This window comes from Lissotriton helveticus, chromosome 1_2, assembly GCF_964261635.1.
Source record: "Lissotriton helveticus chromosome 1_2, aLisHel1.1, whole genome shotgun sequence".
Lineage (NCBI taxonomy): Eukaryota > Metazoa > Chordata > Amphibia > Caudata > Salamandridae > Lissotriton > Lissotriton helveticus.
In genome coordinates, this window is record NC_136058.1 from 324,787,901 (window position 1) to 324,806,052 (window position 18,152).

At 37.5% G+C, this 18,152-nt stretch overlaps 8 non-coding genes across 8 annotated transcripts; all 8 read left to right on the top strand.

Moving 5' to 3' along the window:
• Nucleotides 1-72, top strand: TRNAC-GCA (transfer RNA cysteine (anticodon GCA)). The gene has a single exon. It is a non-coding gene; the product is annotated as a tRNA-Cys (tRNA).
• Nucleotides 73-7,574: 7,502 nt separating this feature from the next.
• Nucleotides 7,575-7,646, top strand: TRNAC-GCA (transfer RNA cysteine (anticodon GCA)). Its single transcript has one exon. It is a non-coding gene; the product is annotated as a tRNA-Cys (tRNA).
• Nucleotides 7,647-8,657: 1,011 nt separating this feature from the next.
• On the top strand, nt 8,658-8,729 carry TRNAC-GCA (transfer RNA cysteine (anticodon GCA)). The gene has a single exon. It is a non-coding gene; the product is annotated as a tRNA-Cys (tRNA).
• A 2,093-nt stretch (nt 8,730-10,822) lies between these two features.
• Nucleotides 10,823-10,894, top strand: TRNAC-GCA (transfer RNA cysteine (anticodon GCA)). Its single transcript has one exon. It is a non-coding gene; the product is annotated as a tRNA-Cys (tRNA).
• A 1,011-nt stretch (nt 10,895-11,905) lies between these two features.
• Nucleotides 11,906-11,977, top strand: TRNAC-GCA (transfer RNA cysteine (anticodon GCA)). The gene has a single exon. It is a non-coding gene; the product is annotated as a tRNA-Cys (tRNA).
• Nucleotides 11,978-14,070: 2,093 nt separating this feature from the next.
• Nucleotides 14,071-14,142, top strand: TRNAC-GCA (transfer RNA cysteine (anticodon GCA)). Its single transcript has one exon. It is a non-coding gene; the product is annotated as a tRNA-Cys (tRNA).
• A 1,012-nt stretch (nt 14,143-15,154) lies between these two features.
• On the top strand, nt 15,155-15,226 carry TRNAC-GCA (transfer RNA cysteine (anticodon GCA)). Its single transcript has one exon. It is a non-coding gene; the product is annotated as a tRNA-Cys (tRNA).
• A 2,093-nt stretch (nt 15,227-17,319) lies between these two features.
• Nucleotides 17,320-17,391, top strand: TRNAC-GCA (transfer RNA cysteine (anticodon GCA)). The gene has a single exon. It is a non-coding gene; the product is annotated as a tRNA-Cys (tRNA).
• Nucleotides 17,392-18,152: the final 761 nt, after the last annotated feature.

An 18,152-nucleotide genomic window follows, 5' to 3' on the forward strand; every position in this document is an offset into this window, starting at 1 on the left:
GGGGATATAGCTCAGTGGTACAGCATTTGACTGCAGATCAAGAGGTCCCTGGTTCAAATCCGGGTGTCCCCTCACCCTATTTTGATTCTGTTGTTTCTAATTGGGACTTTTCATGAATTCCATTTGGATCATCTTTAACAGAGTCAGTGTTCCCTTGGATATTGCACTTTAATAGCATTTCAGTGTTTCCTGCTCAAAACCTGTGAGTAAATGCAGTTTTTAACACTCGGCTTGTTATTCCCTTTGGGAAATTTCTGAAACATCATTGATCAATTTTGGAATTCGGCTCTACCTTTCACAGCACTAAACAAAGGGAATGGACTATGAAACCAATTGACAACTTTGTTATACTGTTTGGTGCTTTCTTGTATTGCACTGAAGAAATGGCGTATAAAACTTGGCAGCGAAGCAGTCAACTATTTCTCATTTCACCTGTGTCTTCAGTCTTACATATATTCCACCTCTTCTCTGTGCATGCAAAGTATGTGTTTGTTTGAAGCACTTCATTTTTGTGCAACGTAGGAACTATTTAATTTCTCCTTAAAAGCTCTGCCTACGTGCAAGATGTACGAACTATCATTGTAGTTGCAAGAAGGCTGGTCTGAAGAATCAGGCCTTTTGCAAACACAAAATGGCTTTTTCTGATGTATTAAATAGAAGGTATTCTTTAGGGGTGTTTGGGTGTACCTTCCAAATACCGAATTGTAGTGGTACGTAGAAATGTTTTTCCACCATAATTTGGCCCAAAACAATCATACTTCATCACCATCTCAGTGATTGTGGTAACCAATCCTCAAATGATAAGGTGTCCCGTAAAAACCTCTTCCCCTTTAAGAATGTTTCAAAACAATCATTGTATGTAGAGGCATTGGTCCTATGTACCACTGCCTATTCAAATAAAATACCAATGAAACAAATAAATCTGTTTTTTAAATGATCCAGTTTTCCTTTAATAAATAATATTAAGGACTACTTCTCCTGTTCCACAGTTTCAAGGTTGTACTTTCTGGCACAACTTAGTATGATCCTAACACTCTTTCATGATGTACTGATATTTTGTCATTCTGATTTTACTGAAAAGCTGGGGATATAGCTCAGTGGTAGAGCATTTGACTGCAGATCAAGAGGTCCCTGGTTCAAATCTGGGTGTCCTCTCACCCTATTTTGATTCTGTTGTTTGTAATTGGGACTTTTCATCAATTCTATTTGGATCATCTTTGACAGAGTCAGTGTTCCCTTGGATATTGCACTTTAATAGCATTTCAGTGTTTCCTGCTCAAAACCTGAGAGTGAATGTAGTTTTTAACAGTCGGCTTGTTATTCCCTTTGGGAAATTTCTGAAACATTATTGATCAATTTTGGAATTCGGCTCTTCCTTTCACAGCACTAAACAAAGGGAATGGACTATGAAACCAATTGACAACTTTGTTATACTGTTTGGTGCTTTCTTGTATTGCACTGAAGAAATGGCGTATAAAACTTGGCAGCGAAGCAATCTATTTCTCATTTCACCTGTGTCTTCAGTCTTACATATATTCCACCTCTTCTCTGTGCATGCAAAGTATGTGTTTGTTTGAAGCACTTCATTTTTGTGCAACGTAGGAACAATTTAATTTTTCCTTAAAAGCTATGCCTACGTGCAAGATGTACGAACTATCATTGCAGTTGCAAGAAGGCTGGTCTGAAGAATCAGGCCATTTGCAAACGCAAAATGGCTTTTTCTGATGTATTAAATGGAAGGTATTTGAAAGGGGTGTTTGGGTGTACCTTCCAAATACTGAATTGTAGTGGTACGTAGAAATGTTTTTCCACCATAATTTGGACCAAAACAATCATACTTCATCACCATCTCAGTGATTGTGGTAACCAATCCTCAAATGATAAGGTGTCCCGTAAAAACCTCTTCCCCTTTAAGAATGTTTCAAAACAATCATTGTATGTAGAGGCATTGGTCCTATGTACCACTGCCTATTCAAATAAAATAACAATGAAACAAATATCTGTTTTTTAAATGATCCAGTTTTCCTTTAATAAATAATATTAAGGACTACTTCTCCTGTTCCACAGTTTCAAGGTTGTACTTTCCGGAACAACTTAGTATGATCCTCTCACTCTTTCATGATGTACTGATATTTTGTCATTCTGATTGTATTGTAAAGCTGGGGATATAGCTCAGTGGTAGCGCATTTGACTGCATATCGAGAGGTCCCTGGTTCAAATCCTGGTGTCCCCTCACCTTATTTTGATTCTGTTGTTTGTAATTGGGACTTTCCGTCAATTTCATTTGGATCATCTTTGACAGAGTCAGTGTTCCCTTGGATATTGCACTTTACTAGCATTTCTGTGTTTCCTGCTCAAAGCCTGTGAGTAAATGCAGTTTTTAACACTCGGCTTGGTATTCCCTTTGGGAAATTTCTGAAACATCATTGATCAATTTTGGAATTCGGCTCTTCCTTTCACAGCACTAAACAAAGGGAATGGACTATGAAACCAATTGACAACTTCGTCATACTGTTTGGTGCTTTTTGTATTGCGCTGAAGAAATGGCGTATAAAACTTGGCAGCGAAGCAGTCAATCTATTTCTCATTTCACCTGTGTCTTCAGTCTTACATATATTCCACCTCTTCTCTGTGCATGCAAAGTATGTGTTTGTTTGAAGCACTTCATTTTTGTGCAACGTAGGAACTATTTAATTTCTCCTTAACAGCTCTGCCTACGTGCAAGATGTACGAACTATCATTGCAGTTGCAAGAAGGCTGGTCTAAAGAATCAGGCCATTTGCAAACGCAAAATGGCTTTTTCTGATGTATCAAATGGAAGGTATTCGAAAGGGGTGTTTGGGTGTACCTTCCAAATACCGAATTGTAGTGGTACGTAGAAATGTTTTTCCACCTTAATTTGGCCCAAAACAATCATACTTCATCATCATCTCCATGATTGTGGTAACCAATCCTCAAATGATAAGGTGTCCCGTAAAAACCTCTTCCCCTTTAAGAATGTTTCAAAACAATCATTGTATGTAGAGGCATTGGTCCTATGTACCACTGCCTATTCAAATAAAATAACAATGAAACAAATACATCTGTTTTTTAAATGATCCAGTTTTCCTTTAATAAATAATATTAAGGACTACTTCTCCTGTTCCACAGTTTCAAGGTTGTACTTTCTTGCACAACTTAGTATGATCCTCACACTCTTTCATGATGTACTGATATTTTGTCATTCTGATTTTACTGAAAAGCTGGGGATATAGCTCAGTGGTAGAGCATTTGACTGCAGATCAAGAGGTCCCTGGTTCAAATCCGGGTGACCCCTCACCCTATTTTGATTCTGTTGTTTCTAATTGGGACTTTTCATGAATTCCATTTGGATCATCTTTAACAGAGTCAGTGTTCCCTTGGATATTGCACTTTAATAGCATTTCAGTGTTTCCTGCTCAAAACCTGTGAGTAAATGCAGTTTTTAACACTCGGCTTGTTATTCCCTTTGGGAAATTTCTGAAACATCATTGATCAATTTTGGAATTCGGCTCTACCTTTCACAGCACTAAACAAAGGGAATGGACTATGAAACCAATTGACAACTTTGTTATACTGTTTGGTGCTTTCTTGTATTGCACTGAAGAAATGGCGTATAAAACTTGGCAGCGAAGCAGTCAACTATTTCTCATTTCACCTGTGTCTTCAGTCTTACATATATTCCACCTCTTCTCTTTGCATGCAAAGTATGTGTTTGTTTGAAGCACTTCATTTTTGTGCAACGTAGGAACTATTTAATTTCTCCTTAAAAGCTCTGCCTACGTGCAAGATGTACAAACTATCATTGTAGTTGCAAGAAGGCTGGTCTGAAGAATCAGGCCATTTGCAAACACAAAATGGCTTTTTCTGATGTATTAAATAGAAGGTATTCTAAAGGGGTGTTTGGGTGTACCTTCCAAATACCGAATTGTAGTGGTACGTAGAAATGTTTTTCCACCATAATTTGGCCCAAAACAATCATACTTCATCACCATCTCAGTGATTGTGGTAACCAATCCTCAAATGATAAGGTGTCCCGTAAAAACCTCTTCCCCTTTAAGAATGTTTCAAAACAATCATTGTATGTAGAGGCATTGGTCCTATGTACCACTGCCTATTCAAATAAAATACCAATGAAACAAATAAATCTGTTTTTTAAATGATCCAGTTTTCCTTTAATAAATAATATTAAGGACTACTTCTCCTGTTCCACAGTTTCAAGGTTGTACTTTCTGGCACAACTTAGTATGATCCTAAAACTCTTTCATGATGTACTGATATTTTGTCATTCTGATTTTACTGAAAAGCTGGGGATATAGCTCAGTGGTAGAGCATTTGACTGCAGATCAAGAGGTCCTTGGTTCAAATCCGGATGTCCTTTCACCCTATTTTGATTCTGTTGTTTGTAATTGGGACTTTTCATCAATTCTATTTGGATCATCTTTGACAGAGTCAGTGTTCCCTTGGATATTGCACTTTAATAGCATTTCAGTGTTTCCTGCTCAAAACCTGAGAGTGAATGTAGTTTTTAACAGTCGGCTTGTTATTCCCTTTGGGAAATTTCTGAAACATCATTGATCAATTTTGGAATTCGGCTCTTCCTTTCACAGCACTAAACAAAGGGAATGGACTATGAAACCAATTGACAACTTTGTTATACTGTTTGGTGCTTTCTTGTATTGCACTGAAGAAATGGCGTATAAAACTTGGAAGCGAAGCAGTCAATCTATTTCTCATTTCACCTGTGTCTTCAGTCTTACATATATTCCACCTCTTCTCTGTGCATGCAAAGTATGTGTTTGTTTGAAGCACTTCATTTTTGTGCAACGTAGGAACTATTTAATTTTTCCTTAAAAGCTATGCCTACGTGCAAGATGTACGAACTATCATTGCAGTTGCAAGAAGGCTGGTCTGAAGACTCAGGCCATTTGCAAACGCAAAATGGCTTTATCTGATGTATTAAATGGAAGGTATTCGAAAGGGGTGTTTGGGTGTACCTTCCAAATACTGAATTGTAGTGGTACGTAGAAATGTTTTTCCACCATAATTTGGACCAAAACAATCATACTTCATCACCATCTCAGTGATTGTGGTAACCAATCCTCAAATGATAAGGTGTCCCGTAAAAACCTCTTCCCCTTTAAGAATGTTTCAAAACAATCATTGTATGTAGAGGCATTGGTCCTATGTACCACTGCCTATTCAAATAAAATAACAATGAAACAAATATCTGTTTTTTAAATGATCCAGTTTTCCTTTAATAAATAATATTAAGGACTACTTCTCCTGTTCCACAGTTTCAAGGTTGTACTTTCTGGCACAACTTAGTATGAGCCTCACACTCTTTCATGATGTACTGATATTTTGTCATTCTAATTTTACTGAAAAGCTCGGGATATAGCTCAGTGGTAGAGCATTTGACTGCAGATCAAGAAGTCCCTGGTTCAAATCCGGGTGTCCCCTCACCCTATTTTGATTCTGTTGTTTGTAATTGGGACTTTTCATCAATTCCATTTGGATCATCTTTGGCAGAGTCAGTGTTCCCTTGGATATTGCACTTTAATAGCATTTCAGTGTTTCCTGCTCAAAACCTGTGAATAAATGCAGTTTTTAACACTCGGCTTGTTATTCCCTTTGGGAAATTTCTGAAACATCATTGATCAATTTTGGAATTCGGCTCTTCCTTTCAGAGCACTAAACAAAGGGAATGGACTATTAAACCAATTGACAACTTTGTTATACTGTTTGGTGCTTTCTTGTATTGCACTGAAGAAATGGCGTATAAAACTTGGAAGCGAAGCAGTCAATCTATTTCTCATTTCACCTCTGTCTTCAGTCTTACATATATTCCACCTCTTCTCTGTGCATGCAAAGTATGTGTTTGTTTGAAGCACTTCATTTTTGTGCAACGTAGGAACAATTTAATTTTTCCTTAAAAGCTATGCCTACGTGCAAGATGTACGAACTATCATTGCAGTTGCAAGAAGGCTGGTCTGAAGAATCAGGCCATTTGCAAACGCAAAATGGCTTTTTCTGATGTATTAAATGGAAGGTATTCGAAAGGGGTGTTTGGGTGTACCTTCCAAATACTGAATTGTAGTGGTACGTAGAAATGTTTTTCCACCATAATTTGGACCAAAACAATCATACTTCATCACCATCTCAGTGATTGTGGTAACCAATCCTCAAATGATAAGGTGTCCCGTAAAAACCTCTTCCTCTTTAAGAATGTTTCAAAACAATCATTGTATGTAGAGGCATTGGTCCTATGTACCACTGCCTATTCAAATAAAATAACAATGAAACAAATATCTGTTTTTTAAATGATCCAGTTTTCCTTTAATAAATAATATTAAGGACTACTTCTCCTGTTCCACAGTTTCAAGGTTGTACTTTCCGGAACAACTTAGTATGATCCTCTCACTCTTTCATGATGTACTGATATTTTGTCATTCTGATTGCATTGTAAAGCTGGGGATATAGGTCAGTGGTAGAGCATTTGACTGCAGATCGAGAGGTCCCTGGTTCAAATCCTGGTGTCCCCTCACCTTATTTTGATTCTGTTGTTTGTAATTGGGACTTTCCATCAATTCCATTTGGATCATCTTTGACAGAGTCAGTGTTCCCTTGGATATTGCACTTTACTAGCATTTCTGTGTTTCCTGCTCAAAGCCTGTGAGTAAATGCAGTTTTTAACACTCGGCTTGGTATTCCCTTTGGGAAATTTCTGAAACATCATTGATCAATTTTGGAATTCGGCTCTTCCTTTCACAGCACTAAACAAAGGGAATGGACTATGAAACCGATTGACAACTTCGTCATACTGTTTGGTGCTTTTTGTATTGCGCTGAAGAAATGGCGTATAAAACTTGGCAGCGAAGCAGTCAATCTATTTCTCATTTCACCTGTGTCTTCAGTCTTACATATATTCCACCTCTTCTCTGTGCATGCAAAGTATGTGTTTGTTTGAAGCACTTCATTTTTGTGCAACGTAGGAACTATTTAATTTCTCCTTAAAAGCTCTGCCTACGTGCAAGATGTACGAACTATCATTGCAGTTGCAAGAAGGCTGGTCTAAAGAATCAGGCCATTTGCAAACGCAAAATGGCTTTTTCTGATGTATTAAATGGAAGGTATTCGAAAGGGGTGTTTGGGTGTACCTTCCAAATACCGAATTGTAGTGGTACGTAGAAATGTTTTTCCACCTTAATTTGGCCCAAAACAATCATACTTCATCATCATCTCCGTGATTGTGGTAACCAATCCTCAAATGATAAGGTGTCCCGTAAAAACCTCTTCCCCTTTAAGAATGTTTCAAAACAATCATTGTATGTAGAGGCATTGGTCCTATGTACCACTGCCTATTCAAATAAAATAACAATGAAACAAATACATCTGTTTTTTAAATGATCCAGTTTTCCTTTAATAAATAATATTAAGGACTACTTCTCCTGTTCCACAGTTTCAAGGTTGTACTTTCTTGCACAACTTAGTATGATCCTCACACTCTTTCATGATGTACTGATATTTTGTCATTCTGATTTTACTGAAAAGCTGGGGATATAGCTCAGTGGTAGAGCATTTGACTGCAGATCAAGAGGTCCCTGGTTCAAATCCGGGTGTCCCCTCACCCTATTTTGATTCTGTTGTTTCTAATTGGGACTTTTCATGAATTCCATTTGGATCATCTTTAACAGAGTCAGTGTTCCCTTGGATATTGCACTTTAATAGCATTTCAGTGTTTCCTGCTCAAAACCTGTGAGTAAATGCAGTTTTGAACACTCGGCTTGTTATTCCCTTTGGGAAATTTCTGAAACATCATTGATCAATTTTGGAATTCGGCTCTACCTTTCACAGCACTAAACAAAGGGAATGGACTATGAAACCAATTGACAACTTTGTTATACTGTTTGGTGCTTTCTTGTATTGCACTGAAGAAATGGCGTATAAAACTTGGCAGCGAAGCAGTCAACTATTTCTCATTTCACCTGTGTCTTCAGTCTTACATATATTCCACCTCTTCTCTGTGCATGCAAAGTATGTGTTTGTTTGAAGCACTTCATTTTTGTGCAACGTAGGAACTATTTAATTTCTCCTTAAAAGCTCTGCCTACGTGCAAGATGTACGAACTATCATTGTAGTTGCAAGAAGGCTGGTCTGAAGAATCAGGCCTTTTGCAAACACAAAATGGCTTTTTCTGATGTATTAAATAGAAGGTATTCTTTAGGGGTGTTTGGGTGTACCTTCCAAATACCGAATTGTAGTGGTACGTAGAAATGTTTTTCCACCATAATTTGGCCCAAAACAATCATACTTCATCACCATCTCAGTGATTGTGGTAACCAATCCTCAAATGATAAGGTGTCCCGTAAAAACCTCTTCCCCTTTAAGAATGTTTCAAAACAATCATTGTATGTAGAGGCATTGGTCCTATGTACCACTGCCTATTCAAATAAAATACCAATGAAACAAATAAATCTGTTTTTTAAATGAACCAGTTTTCCTTTAATAAATAATATTAAGGACTACTTCTCCTGTTCCACAGTTTCAAGGTTGTACTTTCTGGCACAACTTAGTATGATCCTAACACTCTTTCATGATGTACTGATATTTTGTCATTCTGATTTTACTGAAAAGCTGGGGATATAGCTCAGTGGTAGAGCATTTGACTGCAGATCAAGAGGTCCCTGGTTCAAATCCGGGTGTCCTCTCACCCTATTTTGATTCTGTTGTTTGCAATTGGGACTTTTCATCAATTCTATTTGGATCATCTTTGACAGAGTCAGTGTTCCCTTGGATATTGCACTTTAATAGCATTTCAGTGTTTCCTGCTCAAAACCTGAGAGTGAATGTAGTTTTTAACAGTCGGCTTGTTATTCCCTTTGGGAAATTTCTGAAACATTATTGATCAATTTTGGAATTCGGCTCTTCCTTTCACAGCACTAAACAAAGGGAATGGACTATGAAACCAATTGACAACTTTGTTATACTGTTTGGTGCTTTCTAGTATTGCACTGAAGAAATGGCGTATAAAACTTGGAAGCGAAGCAGTCAATCTATTTCTCATTTCACCTGTGTCTTCAGTCTTACATATATTGCACCTCTTCTCTGTGCATGCAAAGTATGTGTTTGTTTGAAGCACTTCATTTTTGTGCAACGTAGGAACTATTTAATTTTTCCTTAAAAGCTATGCCTACGTGCAAGATGTACGAACTATCATTGCAGTTGCAAGAAGGCTGGTCTGAAGAATCAGGCCATTTGCAAACGCAAAATGGCTTTTTCTGATGTATTAAATGGAAGGTATTCGAAAGGGGTGTTTGGGTGTACCTTCCAAATACTGAATTGTAGTGGTACGTAGAAATGTTTTTCCACCATAATTTGGACCAAAACAATCATACTTCATCACCATCTCAGTGATTGTGGTAACCAATCCTCAAATGATAAGGTGTCCCGTAAAAACCTCTTCCCCTTTAAGAATGTTTCAAAACAATCATTGTATGTAGAGGCATTGGTCCTATGTACCACTGCCTATTCAAATAAAATAACAATGAAACAAATATCTGTTTTTTAAATGATCCAGTTTTCCTTTAATAAATAATATTAAGGACTACTTCTCCTGTTCCACAGTTTCAAGGTTGTACTTTCCGGAACAACTTAGTATGATCCTCTCACTCTTTCATGATGTACTGATATTTTGTCATTCTGATTGTATTGTAAATCTGGGGATATAGCTCAGTGGTAGAGCATTTGACTGCAGATCGAGAGGTCCCTGGTTCAAATCCTGGTGTCCCCTCACCTTATTTTGATTCTGTTGTTTGTAATTGGGACTTTCCATCAATTCCATTTGGATCATCTTTGACAGAGTCAGTGTTCCCTTGGATATTGCACTTTACTAGCATTTCTGTGTTTCCTTCTCAAAGCCTGTGAGTAAATGCAGTTTTTAACACTCGGCTTGGTATTCCCTTTGGGAAATTTCTGAAACATCATTGATCAATTTTGGAATTCGGCTCTTCCTTTCACAGCACTAAACAAAGGGAATGGACTATGAAACCAATTGACAACTTCGTCATACTGTTTGGTGCTTTTTGTATTGCGCTGAAGAAATGGCGTATAAAACTTGGCAGCGAAGCAGTCAATCTATTTCTCATTTCACCTGTGTCTTCAGTCTTACATATATTCCACCTCTTCTCTGTGCATGCAAAGTATGTGTTTGTTTGAAGCACTTCATTTTTGTGCAACATAGGAACTATTTAATTTCTCCTTAACAGCTCTGCCTACGTGCAAGATGTACGAACTATCATTGCAGTTGCAAGAAGGCTGGTCTAAAGAATCAGGCCATTTGCAAACGCAAAATGGCTTTTTCTGATGTATCAAATGGAAGGTATTCGAAAGGGGTGTTTGGGTGTACCTTCCAAATACCGAATTGTAGTGGTACGTAGAAATGTTTTTCCACCTTAATTTGGCCCAAAACAATCATACTTCATCATCATCTCCATGATTGTGGTAACCAATCCTCAAATGATAAGGTGTCCCGTAAAAACCTCTTCCCCTTTAAGAATGTTTCAAAACAATCATTGTATGTAGATGCATTGGTCCTATGTACCACTGCCTATTCAAATAAAATAACAATGAAACAAATACATCTGTTTTTTAAATGATCCAGTTTTCCTTTAATAAATAATATTAAGGACTACTTCTCCTGTTCCACAATTTCAAGGTTGTACTTTCTTGCACAACTTAGTATGATCCTCACACTCTTTCATGATGTACTGATATTTTGTCATTCTGATTTTACTGAAAAGCTGGGGATATAGCTCAGTGGTAGAGCATTTGACTGCAGATCAAGAGGTCCCTGGTTCAAATCCGGGTGTCCCCTCACCCTATTTTGATTCTGTTGTTTCTAATTGGGACTTTTCATGAATTCCATTTGGATCATCTTTAACAGAGTCAGTGTTCCCTTGGATATTGCACTTTAATAGCATTTCAGTGTTTCCTGCTCAAAACCTGTGAGTAAATGCAGTTTTTAACACTCGGCTTGTTATTCCCTTTGGGAAATTTCTGAAACATCATTGATCAATTTTGGAATTCGGCTCTACCTTTCACAGCACTAAACAAAGGGAATGGACTATGAAACCAATTGACAACTTTGTTATACTGTTTGGTGCTTTCTTGTATTGCACTGAAGAAATGGCGTATAAAACTTGGCAGCGAAGCAGTCAACTATTTCTCATTTCACCTGTGTCTTCAGTCTTACATATATTCCACCTCTTCTCTGTGCATGCAAAGTATGTGTTTGTTTGAAGCACTTCATTTTTGTGCAACGTAGGAACTATTTAATTTCTCCTTAAAAGCTCTGCCTACGTGCAAGATGTACGAACTATCATTGTAGTTGCAAGAAGGCTGGTCTGAAGAATCAGGCCATTTGCAAACACAAAATGGCTTTTTCTGATGTATTAAATAGAAGGTATTCTAAAGGGGTGTTTGGGTGTACCTTCCAAATACCGAATTGTAGTGGTACGTAGAAATGTTTTTCCACCATAATTTGGCCCAAAACAATCATACTTCATCACCATCTCAGTGATTGTGGTAACCAATCCTCAAATGATAAGGTGTCCCGTAAAAACCTCTTCCCCTTTAAGAATGTTTCAAAACAATCATTGTATGTAGAGGCATTGGTCCTATGTACCACTGCCTATTCAAATAAAATAACAATGAAACAAATAAATCTGTTTTTTAAATGATCCAGTTTTCCTTTAATAAATAATATTAAGGACTACTTCTCCTGTTCCACAGTTTCAAGGTTGTACTTTCTGGCACAACTTAGTATGATCCTAACACTCTTTCATGATGTACTGATATTTTGTCATTCTGATTTTACTGAAAAGCTGGGGATATAGCTCAGTGGTAGAGCATTTGACTGCAGATCAAGAGGTCCTTGGTTCAAATCCGGGTGTCCTCTCACCCTATTTTGATTCTGTTGTTTGTAATTGGGACTTTTCATCAATTCTATTTGGATCATCTTTGACAGAGTCAGTGTTCCCTTGGATATTGCACTTTAATAGCATTTCAGTGTTTCCTGCTCAAAACCTGAGAGTGAATGTAGTTTTTAACAGTCGGCTTGTTATTCCCTTTGGGAAATTTCTGAAACATCATTGATCAATTTTGGAATTCGGCTCTTCCTTTCACAGCACTAAACAAAGGGAATGGACTATGAAACCAATTGACAACTTTGTTATACTGTTTGGTGCTTTCTTGTATTGCACTGAAGAAATGGCGTATAAAACTTGGAAGCGAAGCAGTCAATCTATTTCTCATTTCACCTGTGTCTTTAGTCTTACATATATTCCACCTCTTCTCTGTGCATGCAAAGTATGTGTTTGTTTGAAGCACTTCATTTTTGTGCAACGTAGGAACTATTTAATTTTTCCTTAAAAGCTATGCCTACGTGCAAGATGTACGAACTATCATTGCAGTTGCAAGAAGGCTGGTCTGAAGAATCAGGCCATTTGCAAACGCAAAATGGCTTTATCTGATGTATTAAATGGAAGGTATTCGAAAGGGGTGTTTGGGTGTACCTTCCAAATACTGAATTGTAGTGGTACGTAGAAATGTTTTTCCACCATAATTTGGACCAAAACAATCATACTTCATCACCATCTCAGTGATTGTGGTAACCAATCCTCAAATGATAAGGTGTCCCGTAAAAACCTCTTCCCCTTTAAGAATGTTTCAAAACAATCATTGTATGTAGAGGCATTGGTCCTATGTACCACTGCCTATTCAAATAAAATAACAATGAAACAAATATCTGTTTTTTAAATGATCCAGTTTTCCTTTAATAAATAATATTAAGGACTACTTCTCCTGTTCCACAGTTTCAAGGTTGTACTTTCCGGAACAACTTAGTATGATCCTCTCACTCTTTCATGATGTACTGATATTTTGTCATTCTGATTGTATTGTAAAGCTGGGGATATAGCTCAGTGGTAGAGCATTTGACTGCAGATCGAGAGGTCCCTGGTTCAAATCCTGGTGTCCCCTCACCTTATTTTGATTCTGTTGTTTGTAATTGGGACTTTCCATCAATTCCATTTGGATCATCTTTGACAGAGTCAGTGTTCCCTTGGATATTGCACTTTACTAGCATTTCTGTGTTTCCTGCTCAAAGCCTGTGAGTAAATGCAGTTTTTAACACTCGGCTTGGTATTCCCTTTGGGAAATTTCTGAAACATCATTGATCAATTTTGGAATTCGGCTCTTCCTTTCACAGCACTAAACAAAGGGAATGGACTATGAAACCAATTGACAACTTCGTCATACTGTTTGGTGCTTTTTGTATTGCGCTGAAGAAATGGCGTATAAAACTTGGCAGCGAAGCAGTCAATCTATTTCTCATTTCACCTGTGTCTTCAGTCTTACATATATTCCACCTCTTCTCTGTGCATGCAAAGTATGTGTTTGTTTGAAGCACTTCATTTTTGTGCAACGTAGGAACTATTTAATTTCTCCTTAAAAGCTCTGCCTACGTGCAAGATGTACGAACTATCATTGCAGTTGCAAGAAGGCTGGTCTAAAGAATCAGGCCATTTGCAAATGCAAAATGGCTTTTTCTGATGTATTAAATGGAAGGTATTCGAAAGGGGTGTTTGGGTGTACCTTCCAAATACCGAATTGTAGTGGTACGTAGAAATGTTTTTCCACCTTAATTTGGCCCAAAACAATCATACTTCATCATCATCTCCGTGATTGTGGTAACCAATCCTCAAATGATAAGGTTTCCCCTAAAAACCTCTTCCCCTTTAAGAATGTTTCAAAACAATCATTGTATGTAGAGGCATTGGTCCTATGTACCACTGCCTATTCAAATAAAATAACAATGAAACAAATACATCTGTTTTTTAAATGATCCAGTTTTCCTTTAATAAATAATATTAAGGACTACTTCTCCTGTTCCACAGTTTCAAGGTTGTACTTTCTTGCACAACTTAGTATGATCCTCACACTCTTTCATGATGTACTGATATTTTGTCATTCTGATTTTACTGAAAAGCTGGGGATATAGCTCAGTGGTAGAGCATTTGACTGCAGATCAAGAGGTCCCTGGTTCAAATCCGGGTGTCCCCTCACCCTATTTTGATTCTGTTGTTTCTAATTGGGACTTTTCATCAATTCCATTTGGATCATCTTTAAGAGAGTCAGTGTTCCCTTGGATATTGCACTTTAATAGCATTTCAGTGTTTCCTGCTCAAAACCTGTGAGTAAAAGCAGTTTTTAACACTCGGCTTGTTATTCCCTTTGGGAAATTTCTGAAACATCATTGATCAATTTTGGAATTCGGCTCTACCTTTCACAGCACTAAACAAAGGGAATGGACTATGAAACCAATTGACAACTTTGTTATACTGTTTGGTGCTTTCTTGTATTGCACTGAAGAAATGGCGTATAAAACTTGGCAGCGAAGCAGTCAACTATTTCTCATTTCACCTGTGTCTTCAGTCTTACATATATTCCACCTCTTCTCTGTGCATGCAAAGTATGTGTTTGTTTGAAGCACTTCATTTTTGTGCAATGTAGGAACTATTTAATTTCTCCTTAAAAGCTCTGCCTACGTGCAAGATGTACGAACTATCATTGTAGTTGCAAGAAGGCTGGTCTGAAGAATCAGGCCATTTGCAAACACAAAATGGCTTTTTCTGATGTATTAAATAGAAGGTATTCTAAAGGGGTGTTTGGGTGTACCTTCCAAATACCGAATTGTAGTGGTACGTAGAAATGTTTTTCCACCATAATTTGGCCCAAAACAATCATACTTCATCACCATCTCAGTGATTGTGGTAACCAATCCTCAAATGATAAGGTGTCCCGTAAAAACCTCTTCCCCTTTAAGAATGTTTCAAAACAATCATTGTATGTAGAGGCATTGGTCCTATGTACCACTGCCTATTCCAATAAAATAACAATGAAACAAATAAATCTGTTTTTTAAAATGATCCAGTTTTCCTTTAATAAATAATATTAAGGACTACTTCTCCTGTGCCACAGTTTCAAGGTTGTACTTTCTGGCACAACTTAGTATGATCCTAACACTCTTTCATGATGTACTGATATTTTGTCATTCTGATTTTGCTCAAAAGCTGGGGATATAGCTCAGTGGTAGAGCATTTGACTGCAGATCAAGAGGTCCCTGGTTCAAATCCGGGTGTCCTCTCACCCTATTTTGATTCTGTTGTTTGTAATTGGGACTTTTCATCAATTCTATTTGGATCATCTTTGACAGAGTCAGTGTTCCCTTGGATATTGCACTTTAATAGCATTTCAGTGTTTCCTGCTCAAAACCTGAGAGTGAATGTAGTTTTTAACAGTCGGCTTGTTATTCCCTTTGGGAAATTTCTGAAACATCATTGATCAATTTTGGAATTCGGCTCTTCCTTTCACAGCACTAAACAAAGGGAATGGACTATGAAACCAATTGACAACTTTGTTATACTGTTTGGTGCTTTCTTGTATTGCACTGAAGAAATGGCGTATAAAACTTGGAAGCGAAGCAGTCAATCTATTTCTCATTTCACCTGTGTCTTCAGTCTTACATATATTCCACCTCTTCTCTGTGCATGCAAAGTATGTGTTTGTTTGAAGCACTTCATTTTTGTGCAACGTAGGAACTATTTAATTTTTCCTTAAAAGCTATGCCTACGTGCAAGATGTACGAACTATCATTGCAGTTGCAAGAAGGCTGGTCTGAAGAATCAGGCCATTTGCAAACGCAAAATGGCTTTTTCTGATGTATTAAATGGAAGGTATTCGAAAGGGGTGTTTGGGTGTACCTTCCAAATACTAAATTGTAGTGGTACGTAGAAATGTTTTTCCACCATAATTTGGACCAAAACAATCATACTTCATCACCATCTCAGTGATTGTGGTAACCAATCCTCAAATGATAAGGTGTCCCGTAAAAACCTCTTCCCCTTTAAGAATGTTTCAAAACAATCATTGTATGTAGAGGCATTGGTCCTATGTACCACTGCCTATTCAAATAAAATAACAATGAAACAAATATCTGTTTTTTAAATGATCCAGTTTTCCTTTAGTAAATAATATTAAGGACTACTTCTCCTGTTCCACAGTTTCAAGGTTGTACTTTCCGGAACAACTTAGTATGATCCTCTCACTCTTTCATGATGTACTGATATTTTGTCATTCTGATTGTATTGAAAAGCTGGGGATATAGCTCAGTGGTAGAGCATTTGAATGCAGATCGAGAGGTCCCTGGTTCAAATCCTGGTGTCCCCTCACCTTAATTTGATTCTGTTGTTTGTAATTGGGACTTTCCATCAATTCCATTTGGATCATCTTTGACAGAGTCAGTGTTCCCTTGGATATTGCACTTTACTAGCATTTCTGTGTTTCCTGCTCAAAACCTGTGAGTAAATGCAGTTTTTAACACTCGGCTTGGTATTCCCTTTGGGAAATTTCTGAAACATCATTGATCAATTTTGGAATTCGGCTCTTCCTTTCACAGCACTAAACAAAGGGAATGGACTATGAAACCAATTGACAACTTCGTCATACTGTTTGGTGCTTTTTGTATTGCGCTGAAGAAATGGCGTATAAAACTTGGCAGCGAAGCAGTCAATCTATTTCTCATTTCACCTGTGTCTTCAGTCTTACATATATTCCACCTCTTCTCTGTGCATGCAAAGTATGTGTTTGTTTGAAGCACTTCATTTTTGTGCAACGTAGGAACTATTTAATTTCTCCTTAAAAGCTCTGCCTACGTGCAAGATGTACGAACTATCATTGCAGTTGCAAGAAGGCTGGTCTAAAGAATCAGGCTATTTGCAAACGCAAAATGGCTTTTTCTGATGTATTAAATGGAAGGTATTCGAAAGGGGTGTTTGGGTGTACCTTCCAAATACCGAATTGTAGTGGTACGTAGAAATGTTTTTCCACCTTAATTTGGCCCAAAACAATCATACTTCATCATCATCTCCGTGATTGTGGTAACCAATCCTCAAATGATAAGGTTTCCCCTAAAAACCTCTTCCCCTTTAAGAATGTTTCAAAACAATCATTGTATGTAGAGGCATTGGTCCTATGTACCACTGCCTATTCAAATAAAATAACAATGAAACAAATACATCTGTTTTTTAAATGATCCAGTTTTTCTTTAATAAATAATATTAAGGACTACTTCTCCTGTTCCACAGTTTCAAGGTTGTACTTTCTTGCACAACTTAGTATGATCCTCACACTCTTTCATGATGTACTGATATTTTGTCATTCTGATTTTACTGAAAAGCTGGGGATATAGCTCAGTGGTAGAGCATTTGACTGCAGATCAAGAGGTCCCTGGTTCAAATCCGGGTGTCCCCTCACCCTATTTTGATTCTGTTGTTTCTAATTGGGACTTTTCATCAATTCCATTTGGATCATCTTTAACAGAGTCAGTGTTCCCTTGGATATTGCACTTTAATAGCATTTCAGTGTTTCCTGCTCAAAACCTGTGAGTAAATGCAGTTTTTAACACTCGGCTTGTTATTCCCTTTGGGAAATTTCTGAAACATCATTGATCAATTTTGGAATTCGGCTCTACCTTTCACAGCACTAAACAAAGGGAATGGACTATGAAACCAATTGACAACTTTGTTATACTGTTTGGTGCTTTCTTGTATTGCACTGAAGAAATGGCGTATAAAACTTGGCAGCGAAGCAGTCAACTATTTCTCATTTCACCTGTGTCTTCAGTCTTACATATATTCCACCTCTTCTCTGTGCATGCAAAGTATGTGTTTGTTTGAAGCACTTCATTTTTGTGCAACGTAGGAACTATTTAATTTCTCCTTAAAAGCTCTGCCTACGTGCAAGATGTACGAACTATCATTGTAGTTGCAAGAAGGCTGGTCTGAAGAATCAGGCCATTTGCAAACACAAAATGGCTTTTTCTGATGTATTAAATAGAAGGTATTCTAAAGGGGTGTTTGGGTGTACCTTCCAAATACCGAATTGTAGTGGTACGTAGAAATGTTTTTCCACCATAATTTGGCCCAAAACAATCATACTTCATCACCATCTCAGTGATTGTGGTAACCAATCCTCAAATGATAAGGTGTCCCGTAAAAACCTCTTCCCCTTTA